Below are 19423 nucleotides of genomic sequence, written 5' to 3'. Positions count from 1 at the left end.
TCATAGCTACTTCAATATTAATCTGGTCATTCTAACATGTTCATGTTCTACTGTTCTAATTCTAGCTTATGATTTTATGGTTTATTTTGTGTCATATGAAGCCGCTTCCTGGACATCTAAATGTCAGACACCTACTGTTCTTCTAACAGGTAGAGTATGAGATTGACCCACCAATATTGATTTGTTCTCTCTACAATATAGACCTCCATGGGGCCTCAACTGAAGCCCTCGGGATTTCATAGCCACCTCCAACCATACTATGTCTCCTCAATATCTTGAAACTTCTAGATCTTTTCTTGACTGTTTTCTTTTCATCTGTTTCTTTCTGCTGGGTCTTCTAGGCTTTTGACATTTGCTTTCATGTACACTTTAAAAGTTACATTTTTTTAAATTTACAACCGTCTGTAAATTTCCCATAAATTAATGGACCTATTTCTTTGCAGTTCTATTTTTCCAAATCCTGACATCTTAAGTCCTCCCTCAGTTAATAGTGCTCCACCCCAACCATAACTCACTGAAACTATCTCCTGCACTAAACTAACACTTTCCATTCAGACTGTGGGCTGTGTGCTCGAAATCAACAGGTCATCCCTAAAACGGCCCCAACTCTATCCGTGAAGAATAGAATCCGAGAGGAAAGCGTCTGACTCCTCCACAGCTGTACCCTTTATTCTGAACACTTCCTTTGGATACGGTCAAATGAGTGTTTTCCATGTCCAGGAACTGCTTCGGGCTTGGCATTTACCTCTTTTGTATTTGTTGTGTGAAGAGGGCATTTTACCACGGAAAGAAGCAACATTCACTTTTGAATATCAGGGTGTTTGCTTCCATTTTCAACGTGGCCAAATGGATGCCTCTCTACATAACTCTTGCACCCTTTGGCATGCACTTGGCTGATCTCTGATCTTTTTCAGAGTGTAATGAGCCAGAATTATATATCTTTGTAGAAGATGCCAAGCACTCTGCCCTGAGACCCTTCGACATTCCTCAACATGCTTGCACATCTCCCGAAAGGTGTATCTTAAAATCCGTAAGGTGATGATCTCAATCGCCTTTTTTTAGCCTTATTTATTTCTCCCGTTTCTATGGAAATTGCACTGGCTGTGGTAATGAGCCACAATAGCACTCTTTTAGTTTGAAGCTTTGGGGGGAGGGGGCTCATAATGAACAAGGGCTGCAACAATCTTTGCTCTTTATTCATAAACTACACTCTAAATGGTCTGCATTGTCAATCGCTTACATGTCTTGTCCACTATATGTCTAGTCAAGGCTTAACTTTATCCCCCCTGACCAATCTGACCCAATTCCTCATCTCTCTCCTGCTTTCCTGTGCGGGGACGGCAGGCTTCCTCCGTCCCTTGTCGACTTAATGTGTGTGAGGGCCTGAAGCAGAAGCTAAGTCATCCTGGCACAGTAAAGAAGTGCGGAGGCAGTGCAGAAGAGCCAGAGGACACAGGAGTGTCACCATGTCACACTGATGTGAGCAATGGCCATGAGGCTGTTAAATAGACTGTCCTGGCTTTTTCCTCTTGTTAGGATTTCAGCATTTTCTCCCATGCCATTGTCCCAGGTTTCCTTCCATTGTAACCTAATTATCTTGTGGGGACAGATTTTCCCATTGGAAACCAAGCAGGCTTGAGTCGTTGAAATCCACTGGGCTACTCGTTTATGTGTTCCTACAGTTACAATTTAACTGTGTTAACTGTGGAAACTGCTCTGGGACAGATTGAAATCAGAACAGACAGCTTCCATTCTTGCTCTGAAAATCAAATGGGAAGACTTGTTTTAAATAGGTCGTTGGTGGCTTGCCCCAGCATGCATGACATGCATGTTTACGTAGACGCAGTGGAATGTAATTTTTAACAAGTCCAAGTACCTTTGTCAAAACAGTCTTAAAAACAAAACACGTCCTGCGGTGTGTGGATTGTGATGGACGTCCAAGGGGCACTGCTTTCTTTCTGTAGTACGTGTATCTAGCACAACGAGAAAAATTTACTCAAGTATCTATAACTTTTACATTTTTGTAGAGAATCCTCTGTCAAAAATAGGTAGATAGATAGATGATAAATAGATACTTTTCTCACTACTGTCATTATTCCAATAAAAATTTTCAATTTAACACTAGATTGGAGTTTTAGCTTTAGTGCTTCAGACTGAACATGTTTGTAAGTGATGGTCTAGTGTTTAGTCTTCTAGTTGTTAACTAAGCATTTAATGAACAAGTATTATATGCCAGACACCGATGTGGTCTTAAAGGTAAAGAGGTGAGTAATAAAGAGAGATGGCTCAGTGGTTAAAAGCACTTGCTGTTCTTCCAGAGGATCAGAGTTCAGCTCCCAAACACCTGTAACTTCAGCTCTAGGGAGTCTGACATCCTCTTCTGGCCTCCAAGGACACACTCACATAGATAGATAGATAGATAGATAGATAGATAGATAGATAGATAGATAGATAGATAGATAGATAGATAGATAGATAGACAGACAGACAGACAGACAGGCAGGCAACCATGTAAGGTTCCTGATGTTGGTTGGGATAAATATTTACAAATCCAAAAATGGCAGCAACTATGGAGATAATATTAATTTTCTACAATAAGACTCTTCACCATTCACATCAAAACAGTGTGTTATTTATACCATAACTATATATACTTTTATGCTTATAAGTGGAAAGTTCTTAGATTAAGGTTAAAATATCAGCCATGCTGTTTAAAAGAACTGGACTAAGCAATCACAAGAGCCCCAGTGTGAGTTCGACTGTATCCTCTCCTTTCCCTTGAGGAGCACACATAAGCATTTATACATGTATAGCCCTCCTCGAAAGTTTTTCAATTGAATTAGTTAATTAACAATTATTAATTGTTTAATTTATTCTTTATGGTACTCTGTGAGGCAGGCATAACAAATCTTTAGTAGTGAGATTAAAACTATTTAAAACTGTATAGAATATCTTCTATGAGTGGGAAAAATGGCATATTTTCCAACATCAACAAAATCAACATTTCAGGAAGCATACAGGCCTTACCTCCTGGGACTCTACACAGCTATCCCAGTGTCCTTCCTCACTTCTCTGTGTTATCCTGTATCCTGCACAGAACATGCCCACACACCAGAAATGAAAGCACGTGAAGGGCTCATACTGAACAAGTCTCTGGGCCAATCCACAGAGGCTTCCCTTCCTGGAACTTTCTTACCACTTGTGAGGTAGCAGACCGTGTGGTGTAGTGACTAGTCTGCAGACTGTGTAGGGTGATGACTCGTCTGCAGATTATGTGATCCAGTGACTAGTCTGTAAGCCGTAGGTACAAATGTGGTTGATGTGTCGTGGTTAAACACAGCAGTTTTGCCAGGTCGTGGTAGCACATGGCTTGTCTCTGCACTTGGGAGGCAGAGGCAGATAGGTCTCTGTGAGTTTGATGCCAACCTGGTCTATATAGTGAGTTTCAAGACAGCCAGAGCCACTTAATGAGACCCTGTCTCAAAATAGATAGATAGATAGATAGATAGATAGATAGATAGATAGATAGATAGATAGATAGACAGACAGACAGACATACAGATGACAGGTAAATCAGATAAAAATTGAAATGAAATATTTTAATCACTGTGTGTGATTATTAGCACTATATTTTTAAAGTTAAAATAATCATTTTTTGCCCCGCTGCTTAGTCTATTGCTTTATAGCTAGTAGAACGTTGTGATAAAGTATCTGACCTTTGCCCACGAGGTTACTCCCTGCAAAGGAGATGCCTCAGAAACTTGACTCACATCAGCCCTATGATTTGACTACTGTAAGGTAGTGTCCTCCCCTCTTTGACCTAACAAGAAAAGGTCCAACTTCTACGATTCTACAGAATGACAAGTTTCCTTCCTTCTCCAAAGCCTGCCTGTCATAATGAAGACACGCTGTTTCTGTGCTCGGGTTCCTCCCATGATTCTCTTCTGGAGGCTGCACGTGCTTTATTCACCTGAGAGACTACTCACCTGCAACAGAGAGGCAGAGACACAGAAATAAGAGAAAGAAGAGAAGAAGAAAAAGAAGAGGCTTTTCTACCACAGCACTCTAGCCCTGAGGAATTAGCCTTCCATCGGGCACGTAGGCAGAGTCAGTGGTACAAAGACAGCCTCTCCTGCATGTCCTGCACTGCAGCTGCTCCTGGGCCATGTAGAGTGTCTCACCCAGGATAGCAGTCTGCACATCTCTGAATAAGCTTCCCTTCATTAGAACACTGATAAAATAGCCTAGTGTGAAAAGCAGTTTTAATCCAAGCTTTTAAAGTGGTTCCTTTGACCAGACCTGTGCAGGTCCACCCTGACAGTGGTTTCTGGGCTCTAGGTGTGTTTATTACAGAGGGTCTTTATAAAGTTCCTTACATGAGACAGAGGAGAGGAGAGTCCTTATTTTGTTAATAGGCCTCCTTTAGAGTAATTCTACAAATATAAATAAATACAAATTACTTATCGTAAATAAATATGCATTACTAATAAACATATTTCTCTTTGTAGATATATTAAAATGTATTTGCATACGTATAATATATAAATATTGAATGAAAAATTTAAAATACATTTGTGAATATATTTATATTCCAAATATAAATGAAGTGTTTATGATAAATGAATATAAAAATATAAGTAGGGTTTCAAATGCCAGGTGGCTTACACTTTGAGCCGCCATTCAGAACCGCCTCAATCGCAGTGGTACTGATAGTCAAGCATCACTCAGCTCTGTCAGCACAGGAGGAGAGGTGCCTCGTGATGAAATGTGGAGTCTGTTTCATTTCCTCCCTCTTCCTGCTTTCTCCTTTCTCCCAGTGTAGTTTCTTATGCATTTTACTAACCTACGAATAATAGTATGAGCTTTATGTTTTTTTTCCTGTTGGATAATTAGATGATAGATTTACATTACCTGGAGAAAGAGATGGGAGTATAGGGCAAAACAGAAATCCATATGGAAAACTACTGTATTTACCTCCCTTTGTCTTAATATAAAATAGTTTGAGTTGGAGTTACTCTACACAGGGCATAAGGATCCTCCCCAAAACCATAGACTGCCAAATAAAATGCCCAGGGTAAGGAATGGCATACATCTCCTTGAGTGGTTTGTCAGAGATGTCCCAGAGACCCTCAAAAAACAAAAACAAAAACAAAAATAAACAACCCATTGCCATTGCCCTTGAGGTCCATAAGAACTTGGTGATAAGACCCTATAGCTAAAGACACCACATACTTTGGTCAAAGGACATGGAGAAATCAAGGTAGTCAGAAAACTTCCTCCTTATTGGCTAGCATTCATAGTATTGAAAGATGAGATGCAGGCTGTTGGCAGGAGTGGGGGTCTTGTCCATAATCTTACCAGCTGTGAACTACAATAATGTCCAAGTGGCAATCTATGCCCATGTTTGCAATAGTCATGAGAATGTCATGGGGGTAACCATTTGCTTTCTGGATAGATTTTTAAGACCCACTCCACAAGAGAAAATATATACCTGGTACTGTAAATCTGGTGAAGAACCCATGACTAGGCACTTACAGGTCAGGAGGGTGAACCAGATAGCATTACTCTAGTATATCGAACTGGTCTCTGAACTCTTATCTGTATGCCCATAGATTGGTGCAGCTCAGACCTCATCAGAGAAACACCTTCGTGCAGTGGGCTATGGTTAACACATAAACTCAGAGCTGTTCCAAGTGCAAACTGTATTAGTGGAATGTTCAGCCATAAATGGGACATCTACATGAGCTCCCAACCCCAGGATCAGAGACCATCTTAGAAGAGGAAGTAGAAATACTTAAAGAGCCAGAGGTCGGGGTCAGTGGGTGCCATGAATGAAACAGTGTCTTCTGGACCTTGCAGGACAGTTGTGATCAGGAACTCACAGTTGGTATGGTTCCCTGCCAAGACCAAGCCAGTCAAACTCCTAGCATGGAGAGGAAAGGGGCTCACACCCACCTCTTCCTAACAAGGAACAAGTGGTTTCTGGAGGCCGGAGAATCAGTCTTCTTTAAGGTTGTGTTCCCTGATAGATCAGTCATGCTCTCATAGATAGTTTCACATCCATAACACTGTAGGCAACACAAATGGGACTCAGTGGGTTACTTTTTAAAAGATGCAAAGAGAGAAAGAGAAAGCCAGAACACAAACCTATCAGTTTATTCTCTTCTAATCCCACAACCTGAGGTTCATTTGAAATTACAGAGTTGCAGGCAGAGAGTGTAAGAGTGAGAATTTTACTTGAAGACCTCAGATCTTAAATTTATGAAATATTCATAAATTTAATAAAACAAAATATTTAATAAATCTAATAAAACAAAATATTTGTTAACACTGATTTGGTGAAGAGAGGAAAGTTCTGGAAACAGACTATCTAGCTATTGATTATCAAAGCTAACCTCACAAGTGTGTGGCCAGTGGAATCCCACATGAGCCCATGGTAGGGGCCTTAACCTGACTCTATTCCCTGCCACCACTGTTCTCAAATTCTTGGTACACATTGAGCTCTACATGCACATACCAGGTTCACCTTGCTGGCAGTCTTGGAAATAAACCTCCTGTCCCCTTACATGTACAGTAAGTGTGTCCCTTTGCACTTAGAATAATAGCACCTTTGCCTCCAGTCAACAGTTATTATTTCATATTACCCTGTCCTCCCTCCTATTAGTTTAACTGATAAAATATATGGTACCAATGATGAAGTGAATCGCTGAATGAAAACTGAAGACACCCATATTCTTTATGTCCAAGAGCACACACCGGAACTGCCCTGATTGTTTTTATTGTCATCTTCACACAACCTAGAGTCACCTAGCAAGGGGAAACATCAACTGAAGAATTTCCTAGATCATATTGGTCTGTAAACATGTCAGTGGAATAGAACCTCCTACATTGGTGTATGAGGCCCAGCCCACTGTGGGTGGTACAATCCCTACGCGTTTGTCCTTGGCTATATAAGAAAGCTCGATGAATGAGAAGCTGAGAAAAACTCACTAAACAGTGTTCCTCCAAGGTTTCTGCTTCAGTTCCTGTTTGAATTCCTTCCCTGACACCCTTCCATGACGTGATATAGAAATATAAGCTTAAATAACTCCTTTCCTCCACAATTTGCTTTTGGTCAGAATTTCTTATCACTGCAGCAGAGAAGCAACTATAGCAGAGATCAAAACTGCTAATATTTTTGGAAGTACCAGAGTGAGTGAGACATTTCACTCTTTGATGCAAAATGAGAATGGTAAAGGCCCAGCTCTAGACTAAAGTCTTCTGTAGGTTGACTGAACCTCAGTGGTTGTTTCCAGAATTTATGATGTCCCCACACACCCTTTACCACCTTTGAGAATCATATCAAAATTACACTGACGCAGCCCACTCTGTTAACAAGAGACCATGGTGCTCTCTGATGCCTTCTTAACCCTCTTGAATCCTTCCAGGCTCTGCCTCCAGCTAAATGAAATTCCATATGAAAAGCTTACACTCATATAGGAGACGAACCCTAGAAATGGTATCTGACTCACATGTATGTCCACAGAGGACGTGAACCCACCCTGTGGTCTTCGTTCCAGCAAAGCGTGCTGAACTTCAGGGGAAATTCTGCCAAAAGCAAGCTGGTGAAGCAGGGCTTGGGGGTGTCAAATAAAATTAGTTCTGGCTGCCTCTGCCTAGCCAGGTGTCAAACAGGAGAGTACTCCTTTATTGTATTTAACTACTTGTAGTTCAATATGTTTCTGTCTTTGTGTATAGCTAGATGTGCAAATGTGCTGCAATTGCCTTTTATGGAGGTGATAAATTTCCTTTACAGCATATACATAATGTGCATGTTTGCAGAAAACATATTGATCAAACCAGCTTCCTTTACTATACTTAAAATGCAGAGAAATGTAACATTTTCTGAGTTAACATATGTTGGCACAGACAAAAAAAATGAGAAGGAAAACATTAATAATATTCTGTTAAAAAGTATTCCTTAAAATGTCTTGGGTGATTGTGCCAGTATCGTCAGAACGAGCATATGCCCAGAATGCATCCTTGAGATCTCAGAACAGTAACCAGTCAAGTCGGTAAGCAGAAGCAAAATGCCTGGGTCTCTGCTCATCCAATTCATTTGATCAAAAAGGGTCACTTGGTGTAATGTGATATCAACATGTCTATTCAGTACATGAAGATTGAAATGGAAGGATCATGAGTTTGAGGCCAGCCTGAGCTACAAAAGACTCTGTCTCAAAAATGAGAGAGAGAGAGAGAGAGAGAGAGAGAGAGAGAGAGAGAGAGAGAGAGAGGAGAGGAGGAGGAGAGAGAGAGAGAGAGAGAGAGAGAGAGGAGAGAGAGGGAGAGAGAGAGAGGTTTGTGAGGGATTACTCTTCAGTAGGACAGCAGTCAAGGAGGGAAGGGAGCAGTGGGAATGTGAGTAAGGGTGAGATGGCAAGAGAAGTTTGGTGAGTCCATGGTTTCTCTGAACATGAATGACCCCCTTCAGAGATGCCCAGGCCGGGTTCAGAGGACCAGGGAATTGCACCCTGGGCAGAGAAAATAGAGATCTTGTTTTTGGGGTGTGTGTGTGTGTGTGTGTGTGTGTGTGTGTGTGTGTGTGTGTGTTGGTGTTTTGCATTTTGTTTTTCAGAGCATAAGCTCTGGTCTGAACTTAGATGTGAGTCATCAGCCTGCAGTTCTCCTGGCTGCTGGAAAATGTATGCCTTCATCTCAAACAGGGTCTAAAGCAGCTGGCACAGTCCCCAGTAGTCTACCTCCAGTACCGCTCAGATTCACTTGCTCCAGATAAAGCCACTGTGCCTAGATGCACACTAAGCTCCTGGCCTAGGGAGTATGAAGGGGACGGGTAACCATATCCTAAGTTTAGCAGGTTTATTCGTTACTATTGCTATAAAACATTGGGACAAAAGCAACTTATGGAAGAAAGTCCATTTGGGCTTATGGTTTCAGAGGGTTGAGTCCATCATATTAGACAAGAAACTTGGCAGAAAGTGGCAGGCATGAAGACAGGTACAGGAAGCTGAGACATCACTTATTCATCCAGAGACAGAAAGCACAGAGGGAGAATGGGAAGTAGGGTAAGGCTTTCAAGCCCTACCCTCAGTTATACATCTCCACCAGCAAGGCTTCCAGTATACATTTTCTACCATCCCTTGCTTCGCCTCCACCTCTCCAAATGCATCACCAGCTGAGGACTAAGTGTTCACATTCCTGAGTCTATGGGGGAACAATTTTATCCAAACTATTACACTAAGTCTCACTGCAGACCCTAATGACAATAATCTCATTCTGTGTTTTTAACCTTGAAACATGCTGATATTGGGAGAGAAAAAGCATAGAGTCATGAGTTGAATAAGTTCTTGTGATTGAATTTTTTTAAGTTTGCTTGTATTTTTGCCATTAGCTTTCAGAGAAATGTATTCTACCTTTGATACTTCAGGTATATAGTATCATAAAATGGTTATTGATTGGCATATATAAGGCATCCTGAAGAGCTGGGCCTCTCAGATGACCATATCCAACTCCAAGAGCTGATTCATTACTTCATGAGGCCAGCATCATCTACCTGATAGAGGATGAAAGGACAAGTGGATCCCATGGACTTATGTCCACTGCACATAAATCATGGCTTGATAATGTATGAAAGAGGATTCTGTGTTAATGAATTACACTGTACATGCTTTCAGACAGCAGAGTTGGTTGTGAATGTTTGCTTCCTTCATAAAGCCTCTGATGACATCACAGTGCTGACTGACACTTACAGTCTGGCTTGATGAGACAGTGAATCCTAAACTCAAGGTGATCCATGCTTAGACTTCTGATCTCAAACACTTTGGGATTAATAAAAATGTGATATTAAAAATTGCTAAACTTGTGGCATTTGTAATTGAGTATAGAAAATTCACACAGGTCCTGTGTAAATCAAAACATATATATATATATATCTCAAGGCCTGTTGGATACTTGAGGACTTAATGAATGATAGCCCATGCTTCTGGACTTGTGCATAGCTGCCACCCCTGACACTGTGGCTGTTCTGATCTTCTGATCACATAACTCAAGGTGCCATCGTTTGGATGGCTGGTAATGTAGGGTGCTTTTTTGTTTGGCCAGTTGGTATTTTTTTTGTGATGGATACTCTCTGGCGTCAATATGAATACTGAAGTCTTCACACTCTAAGACCATATACTTCTTGAAATTCACTAAACCTAAAAAGTTCACATTTTTTCTTCTTTTTAAGACAAACATTCAAACCTTTCACCACTAATTATGAGCCCACATGTAAATTCTAAAATGGGGCTCTTTTGTTTCCACACAAAGTGAAAAGTCTATGCCGCTCATGCATTAAGATTCTCTTCACCCCTTGCTTACAGGACAACTCAAGGAGAGTGGTATAGAGCAGTAGACATCTATCATTATTTGTAGCAACCGCTTTGTCAATCATCTAGTCTCCATGTGGACTTAGCCAAGGGCTTAAAGGGAGATTCTAGTGCTATGGTGGACTCATAGGGACATACATGTTCTATCTAGTGCTATGGCGGACTCATAGGGACATACATGTTCTATCTACTCAATGGGCCTCATCATGCCTTCTAGACCAGCCAGATCCTCTCCACTAATCAGTCACTTCCACCTTATAGTGGATTGCCTCTGGGTCTTGGGGAATACGATAGTTCCAAATTCATGATGAGCACTGTTGACCACTTAGTCACATGGTATTCCAGTCAGGACAAGTCCCAGGAGAATGCCAGAAAAGATTTTCAAGTGTTGATATTTCTACTAGTAGATCACATGACCTTGTTTTAGAACATGTATGTTATTGTCATGGTTCCTTTGTTGTAGTTAATCATAAACAATACAGCATTCTTTTATCCACAGGGAATTCCAATGCACAAAGTTTGCCAGGTCACATGGTTACACCTCACTTTGGACCTACCACAGAGTTCTTTAATGCGTGGGATCCTACTCATATCTTGAAATTTTCCATATAACTTTATAAGTGGGTCAGAACAACAGTCCCAGGCATAGTAGAATATGCCACCTCTAGATTGAAGGGCTCACCTAGCATTCTAAGATATACAAGTGTAGTTGCTATTCCTGGTTGTCATCTTGATTATATCTGGAATGAACTATAATCCAGAATTGGAAGGCTCACCTTTCATCCTGGTCTTGAGGCTGGGAGATACAAGTTGCTGACCTGGACCTTGGTATGGAGATCTTGAGGCAAAATGGATATGAATCCCAGAAGCTTAAGGCAAAGAGATCTCTGAGTTCAAGGTCACCTGGGGCAAAGCAAATCCCAGACCCAGGCATGGTGGTACACACCTTTAATCTGGGACACATCTGCTGGAGACTTACATAAGGACATTGGAAGAAGGAAGAGTTGCTCTCTCTTTTTGCCTGCCTGCCTGCCTGCCTGCCTTCCTCGTGGGACAGAGCCACTGCTAGATCCTTGGACTTCCATTCACAGCTGCTGCTGATCATTGTTGGGGAGTTAGACTACAGACTGTAAGTCATCAACAAATTCTCTTACTATAAAGAGACTACCCATAAGTTCTGTGACTCTAGAGAACCCTGACTAAGACAAAAAGTGAAGCTTTTGCATTTGTTTGAGAAAATTCTGACATGCTCCCAACTGCTAGACCATTGGACCTCTACTGAGTAACTGTCTCCCCTGTGCAGCACATGTGGCTTATCAGGGTTTATATGCTTGCCCATTTCTGCTTAGGCAGTTTGATGTCATAACAAAGTGGACAACTATGGTGCTCAATCCTTGGCCTTTATTAAAAGAACATGAAAGTTACCATGACCCTGAAAAGAGCACATAGATATGTGCTGTGGTCCATCCCAAATGAGTGAAAGCTGTTTCAATTCCTCTTCCTGATATGTGCGAAAAAATTAGGAGCTCAACCTCTAATTTCATGCACTGGCTTTCACCTGTATACATCAGACCTAATAAAACCACCATATTTAGTGCAGACCAGCACTGACATTTTTGGAGTTGTTTCCACTGGTCCATTGGTCTTCCTCCATGATTAGTTTGTAATGGTCAAAGCACTAAGTCAAATAAGACTGCAACAAGAGGGGTTGGATAGGGATGGCTCAAGTATTAAGATAAGAGCATGCTTCTCCCCCAGAGTGTTTCCCAGGACCTATATCAGGCAGCTCACAACCACCTCTAACTCCAGATACTCAGGATCTCAGACTCTGTTCTGTCTTCCTCAGGCACACGAGACACGCAGTCACAAACATAAACAAAAGTAATTTTTAAAAATAAACCTTATAAAGATTGTATAAGACACCAAGTGGTGGTGGCACAGACCTTTAATCCCTGTGCTTCAGGGGCAGAGGAAGGTGGATCTCTGTGTTTGAAGCCAGCCTGGTCTACAGAGTAAGAACAGCCAGGACTATACAGAGAACCCCAGTCTTGAAACACCAAAGATAAATAAATAGATGATAGATGGATATATGGATAGATGGATAGATAGATAGATAGATAGATAGATAGATAGATAGATAGATAGATAGATAGATAGATAGATACTGTATAAAGATCTCCATTCTTGAAATTTTCATGTCTTATGGATGACACAAGTTTACTTATTCACCTTCATACACAATATTGCTTCCTGTTTGCAGTTTCCAAGGTCTGCCCTACTATAATGGGTCTAATCCTACACACCAAGGAACAAACATAAGGGTTCTACCAAAATTTCTAATAACTATTCTTTCTAAGTATGCATTCTGACGCTGGGAAAATGACCCCAGAATTGGTTCATGGACCCAATGGACCCATTCTCAACTGGGACTTGAGCCAGAAATTTATTTTCAGGACTTAGATACCCTCGTGTTAAAGGGTCACATGGAAGTTTTGCGTCTCCAAGTCAGCAGTCCTTAAAATATCTGGCCATTCCCCTTCCCCAGTGAACAGTAATCATAGTAAATGAGCCAGGAGTCTCTTTGGGGACAGAGTTAGAGTCATCACTGCCGGGCGTACTTTTTATGGTGTGGCAGGGTCTTCTCTTGGGAGTTTTGAGTCTGAAAACTGGCTCAAGTCCAAAAACTGGGCGAGGGGGTCAACATTTTTTATTAGCAAGGTTGCTCTCAGCATTATACATTCCTAAACTCCTTTGTTTTGCAGAGATGAGTAATGTCATCATCAACTGCTCACCTATCTTTGCCCCTAGTGTTCTGGGTCCTAGTCACCATCCTCATAGCACTCTACAGGTGAGGAGTTGGGCTTCTCCAACCTTGTCACTCATCATAATTATGCATCCCATGATATGGCCAGAGCTGCAGCGAATGAAGGACCATTCCCCAATCTCTGCGATTTCCATGTCTTACCATCCTTGTCATCACTATTAAGAATTTCTTTTAGTGAAGCTTGGTGGCTTATGTTTTTAAATCTGAGCACTCGGGAAACAGAGGCAGGTGGATCTCTAAATTCAAGCCAGGCTGGTCTACAAATCGAGTTCCAGGACAAGCAGGACTACATGGAGAAACCAACCCTGTCTGGAAAACAAAACAAAACAAAACCAAAAACAAACAGAAAAAAAGCACACAAAAAAGAACAAAAGAGCTTTTTCTTTATTTAAAATGTTTAATGTTTATTTAATTGTTTTATTCGTATGTGGTGGGGAGTAGATGGATGGATGCTCATGTGAAGGGTCATTTCATGACATGTGTATGTTGATCAGAAAACAGCTTACAACTTACTGAGATGCCATGATGCGTTTCAAGTCACGCACCAACCTATATCCTGTGGTGTTGATAAAGTTTATTCTCAGTTTTCTATTTGAATATATCTGGGCATATGGCTTTCTGTCTGTATGTCCACTGCATCTTTGAATGGGTTCCAGTCATTACCCATTCTCCCCTAACAAAGCTTTATGTGAGAATATGGAATGAGATATTAAAAATCAAATATTTATAATTAAAAACTCATAAAGAAATTTATTTTAAAACAATTCCTTGGTATATATGTAACTTTAAAGATGAGAGGTTGGGGAGATGGTTCAACAGTTAAGAGCATTGGCTGTTCTTTCAGAGGACCTGGGCGCAGTTCCCAACACATGCATCACTGAGACCAAACACTCAACCATATTAAAAAATTATAAAGAAAAGATGAAAGCAAATTCCCATATTTATGGACAGATGTACTTGTTTGCTTTATATAAATAATCATATCTTGGCTGAGTGAGATGGTGCGAGCTTTAAGAACATTAGGAACAGTGTGTATGTCAGAGGCAGGTTGATCTCTGAGGTAGGAGCCAGGCAGATTATACAGTAAGTTCCAGACCAGCCAGGGTAAATCATGAGACCCTGTCTGAAAAATAAATGAAATTTTGGTTGAATATTTTTTACTCTATGGCACGGAGCATCTTCAATATTTTTCAGCATTAGTCAATATTTTGAAGTTGGAGTCATCAATGCTGAGGCCATCATTTGGCATAAATGTACAGTATAAAACAGCGGAAGTATATCTAGGAAGCATTTCAGAACTGTCCAGAATTCTGTCCCAATCCTAAATCATAATCCACTGGACAATTTTGTATAAAATTCAAGTCGGAAATGCAAGCAACAATATTTAAAAAGCCAACATTCATACTTAATACAATCCGAAGACAGACTTACATGCTGAACGATGATGACAGGAAAATATTAAGTCTGTATTTTCTGTAATTAATCATTATGTCCCATAACTGCAGAAAACTCTGTATAGGTGGAAAGGAAAAAAATGCAATTTATAGCGTACGGCAATCTTAGATCTCAGTGGAAATGCTTATTCAGTGTTCACTAGTCAAGAAAGCATAGATAGACATTGCCAAGCGCACAGTGTGTGTTCAGAATAAAGGCTGCAGCGAAGTCACGGGGCAGCACCTTCGAGCCCTGCCAAAAGTTACTTGGGTTCATTGTGTGCTTGACTTTGAACTAAGCGGTTTGCTGCATTCAGAACCTTTTCACTATTGCAAAAATTTTTATGACTTATTGTATTCTATTTTGTCTTGGGGCTTCTGGGTGTGGTGGTACCCACACTTTTAATCCCAGCACACAAGAGGTAGAAGTGGATGGATTTCCATGAGTTTAAGGCCAGCCTAGTCTACACAGTGAGTTATAGGACAGCCTCTTGACTAGATTCCCTTCCCCCATCGTCCCAGATGCACGTGGATGTCAGTTGTTCTTCATTCCCTTTCTCTCATTCTTTTTCTTTCTTTCTTTTGTTTTAGACAAGATCCTGTTACATAGCTGGGCTGACATTGACATTAAGTTCACTATGTGGCTCAAACTGGCCTCAAACTTGGAATCCTCCTGCCTCAGCCTCCTGAGCACTGAGATTATAGGAATGTGCCACCAGCAGCTGTCATTTTCTTCATCTTTCAAATAGCCATATATTTGATCTACTTGACCTGCTACCTAACAGTTACTTCCACTGGAGTCTTTAGAAGAACATTACGTATTCATCACACAATAAAGTTCTCATGTCACTAAATTCTCTCTAGTTTATGTTCTTTCCCATGATTCAGCACCTGCAGGATTCAGTTTCCTTACGCATTCACTTAAACATCACACGGGCATACTGGCTAGATGCTTCATCTCTTAGCTCAAGTATATTATGAATTAATCCTATGAAGAATTATGAGTTTATTATCCAGGAAGCAAGTTGGCAATATATTTTGAGGGAAAAGCAAGAGGCCTTTCCATTTCTTCAAGTAAGAAAAATGCATACATACATAAATAAACAAATAAACAAACAAACATTGACTTCTACAAGAAAGAAGTACTAAATGAGACAGGTTTGTCAACCACAACTACCACAACCATCAAGGCTCAGGGAGCAACCTAGAAGAAGAAGTAGAAAGAATGTCAAAGCCACAGGATGGGAAAAGAGTGCTATAAGATTCTGTCTTCTGGATATGATACAGCTGATGTACCATTAAGCTTACAGCAGCTGTGGTTACCTGCACAAGATCAAGCCAGACAAAACCCCAGTGTGGATGGGAAGGATCTCATCAGGACCCATCCCTTACTGAGGACCTATTGGAAGTTGGTAGTTGGGAGGCAGACAATTGCTGGAAGATTCGTAGGTGCCTAGAAGGGAGAAATGGAAATAGATCTAGTCATATTTTTTGTATACATATATAAAATTCTCAAATAATTAAAATAAAACAGAAGACATAAGCATTCCTGTAGACACATGGAGAGCTCAGGGAAGTCGGAGATTTGAGCTTTTGAAGCTTGTTGACCAGGTCCTACTCCTTCCCACTTAGAGCCAAAATCTTGATAGTCAGAATCTGAAGTTAAAAATAAAACCTCTCCAGAGATGCTGCCCTCGATAGTAAGCCCTGAATCAAGTTCTTTGCTCTTCCACTCTCTAGATGTGGGAGTTCTCATTCTCTGCTGTCACTTTACCCTCTGGCTTTTAGACTTCCCCCCTACTTCACGATTTATCATCCTGATCCTTTCATGTTCGCCTCCAATTCCTGGATTGTCTACTACACAGACATCTGACTCTGTGATGGTTAATTTCCATTTACTGCTAGAGTCTTAAAACACTTGAGATATGGTATCTTGGAAGATACTGCTTTCTGTAGATAACCTCCACAAACCAACAGTCAGTGAAAATGCTGACAACTGCAGCATCACCAGGGTCCTCAGAATCAGTAGCATATTCTACTACCTGCCATGTTCCAGTTTTCCTAAGACTGCATCATCATGATCAACTGTCATAAGCTGGCTTTCCTATAAAATAAAGTGGTCCTAATATTGGTTAATAAGTGGCTTATCAGGGAATATTTCAAGATGTGGCATGTGAAAGAAACAAAAGAACCAGGGCTTGCAAGAAGAATGTTGACTTAAAATGAAGGCACAACAAAGGCTTCAGCTCCCTGTAGAACCCTGAAGTTGGGAAACCCCATCAGAAACATCTCACTAAGGCATGGTTCACCCTACATCCACACTGACCCTGGGGAAGGATCCTTAACTTTGAGCAAGATATCTGTCTTTGGCCATAGGCAAATCCTGTGGGAGAACACGACAGTCAGGTATTGGGAGATGCATACCAACTCCTGGGGAAAGGAGGGCTTCCACCCTGCTGAGACGCTGGGTAGCATACCACGCTATCTCCTATAAGCATCAGGGTAAAGAGAGGGTCAGCTGGACAAATGGTAAACAATTGAGTCTTTGTTATCTCTTCTTGGCGTAAGAAAGATAAGCTCAAATCATTGTAAGCAGTGAGTGATTCCAGAGCCCAAATGCCTCGATTTCAGAAGGCATGACCTGTAGTCAAAGACAGAGCACTCCTCAAAACCCATTCCTGTCCATCCTTAATGCAGCGCACGCCCCTCTTCAGCCGCCCCGTGCTGCCTGAGTAAATCAGGAAGCCTGAAATCCCAGAGAAGTATCCTAAAAAAAAAAAAAAAAAGAAAAAAGAAAATGGTTTTTCACCTACAAATAATCAAGTCGGCTATTTTCACGTATCTGTGTCTTTTGTGACACTTTTATTCATCCCAAGGAACTTCTCTCGGCACTGTGAGTATAATTTGAAAACCAAACTTATTTGAAATAAATCATGAAACCTAAAACGCAGTGAAGAAAATCAGTAACAATACCTACTGCTCCACGTCCCGCGTGGAAACGCAGCCCTACTGCTCTACAATGAACTCTTCCTAATCAGTTCTGGGCTTCCTAAAACAATGGGGTGAGACGGGATGGCGAAGCTGTCATTTGTACACCCTCCCTCGGTCCTCTAATGGAAAGCCTCCTTCCTCTGCAGAGTCACTCCTGACAATGCTAATGATTCACTTTAAAGCAGTATCTGGGCTATGATTCGTGACACTCAGTCTGGTTAGATGGGAGGGTTCGGCAGGTTTCTGGGGAGTGTCTTGGATGCAGAAACGCCTTGAAGACAGCACTTTATTATATTTAGGACAAGTATGACATCCCACTTCAAGGGAGAGGCCCCTATACATATTGAGAAGGGATTTCTGTGGTTTAAGTGGGGAGGAGAACTTGGTTGAAAAGAATGTCTCTGTGTGGTTTTTTTTTTTTTTTTTTTTTTTTTGAGGTGATATGAAGATGGGAAGCAGAGAAGTGGAGGCAGGAGGCAGTAGGATTATGGGTAACGGAAGAATTCTGCCTGAGGGTATATGCCTGCTTTGCCTATTCCTGTATAACTAGAATATTTATAATTCAAATACTTATCTTTAATAATTAAAAACCAAGGAACATTAAAGACAAAAGGTAGAGAATATTATGTACACATGTGTAGGCGCCATGCATTAAATCCCCACCCTCGCAAAATACAGCAAGAGGTGGCTTTTAAAGAAGGTTAAAAAGTGAATATTTTAAATGTCTTGAAAACAGAATTTCTAATTCACTCCAGTTCTGCCAGGAGTGATACCTTGACTTCTGATTCCTACATACATCGTCAGTCATGGGGCTAGGAACTAAAAATACCCAGCATGGTGGTTTGACATCGGCACATCAACAATTAAAAAGGATACAAATATTTCAGATTTTCAAAGCTGTAAGATTTCCCCCCAAGATTTATGAAAACATTAGGTTTGCACAGGAAAAGGGAAAAGTCATTTTCAATTGTTTTCACTGACTCCTCAGGAGCGCTGTCTATGTAAACCGCTCCTCACAATGGAATGTAATATTCTCCACAGCCAGGAACTCTCTCTGATCCTCTGCCTCTCCTCAGACAGCAAAGACACAAAGAAAAACAGCCATTGCTGTGAATCGGAAAGGAAAAAGAGACCTCAACTGTGCCCCTGGTACTCTAAAGTTGTCAATTATGACTATGATTACAATGAAAATTCTGAAAGAAAAACAATTTATTATGGAGGAGAAGTAACTGCATTTAACAACAAAAACAAAGAAAAATAATGACCAAAAAAAGAGTGATACCACTGAACTGTTGAAATAGTAACTATATGTATACATGAATATATAGATACATATATATGTATAAATATATCTATAAATGCATATGTATAAATATGTATGTGTAAACATATATATTTCGTTATTTTGACATATATATTGTGTTATTTCAACATGATGGTCAATGTTAATGGTGATGTTTTTTTTTATTTTAAAGCAAAATAAAATAAAGTAATAAACTAACAGAGCCCAGTTGTTTATGCTACAGAAAGCAGAATGCTTAGCAGCCAAAATATGAACAAATAAAGATTGTGGGGGAGACGACAGAGTCACTGTTTTTGAGGAATGTGATTGGCAGTGAGTTTACACAAGATAGTTTCAACTTGTGTCTAAAAGCAGAGGTGTTAATATTTACACCTTTGCTAATTATGCCAAGGAAGAGATTAATGAAGAATTAAATGTTCCTATCACTTTACCTTCCCATCACACCACTTAATTCCTAGTAGAACATTAACCCAATCTGACAACAATGTGCTGCAGATGCAGAAGTAAA

The sequence above is a fragment of the Rattus rattus genome, chromosome 5 (assembly GCF_011064425.1).
Source record: "Rattus rattus isolate New Zealand chromosome 5, Rrattus_CSIRO_v1, whole genome shotgun sequence".
In the NCBI taxonomy this organism is placed as follows: domain Eukaryota; kingdom Metazoa; phylum Chordata; class Mammalia; order Rodentia; family Muridae; genus Rattus; species Rattus rattus.
This window is presented reverse-complemented; position numbering follows the sequence as displayed.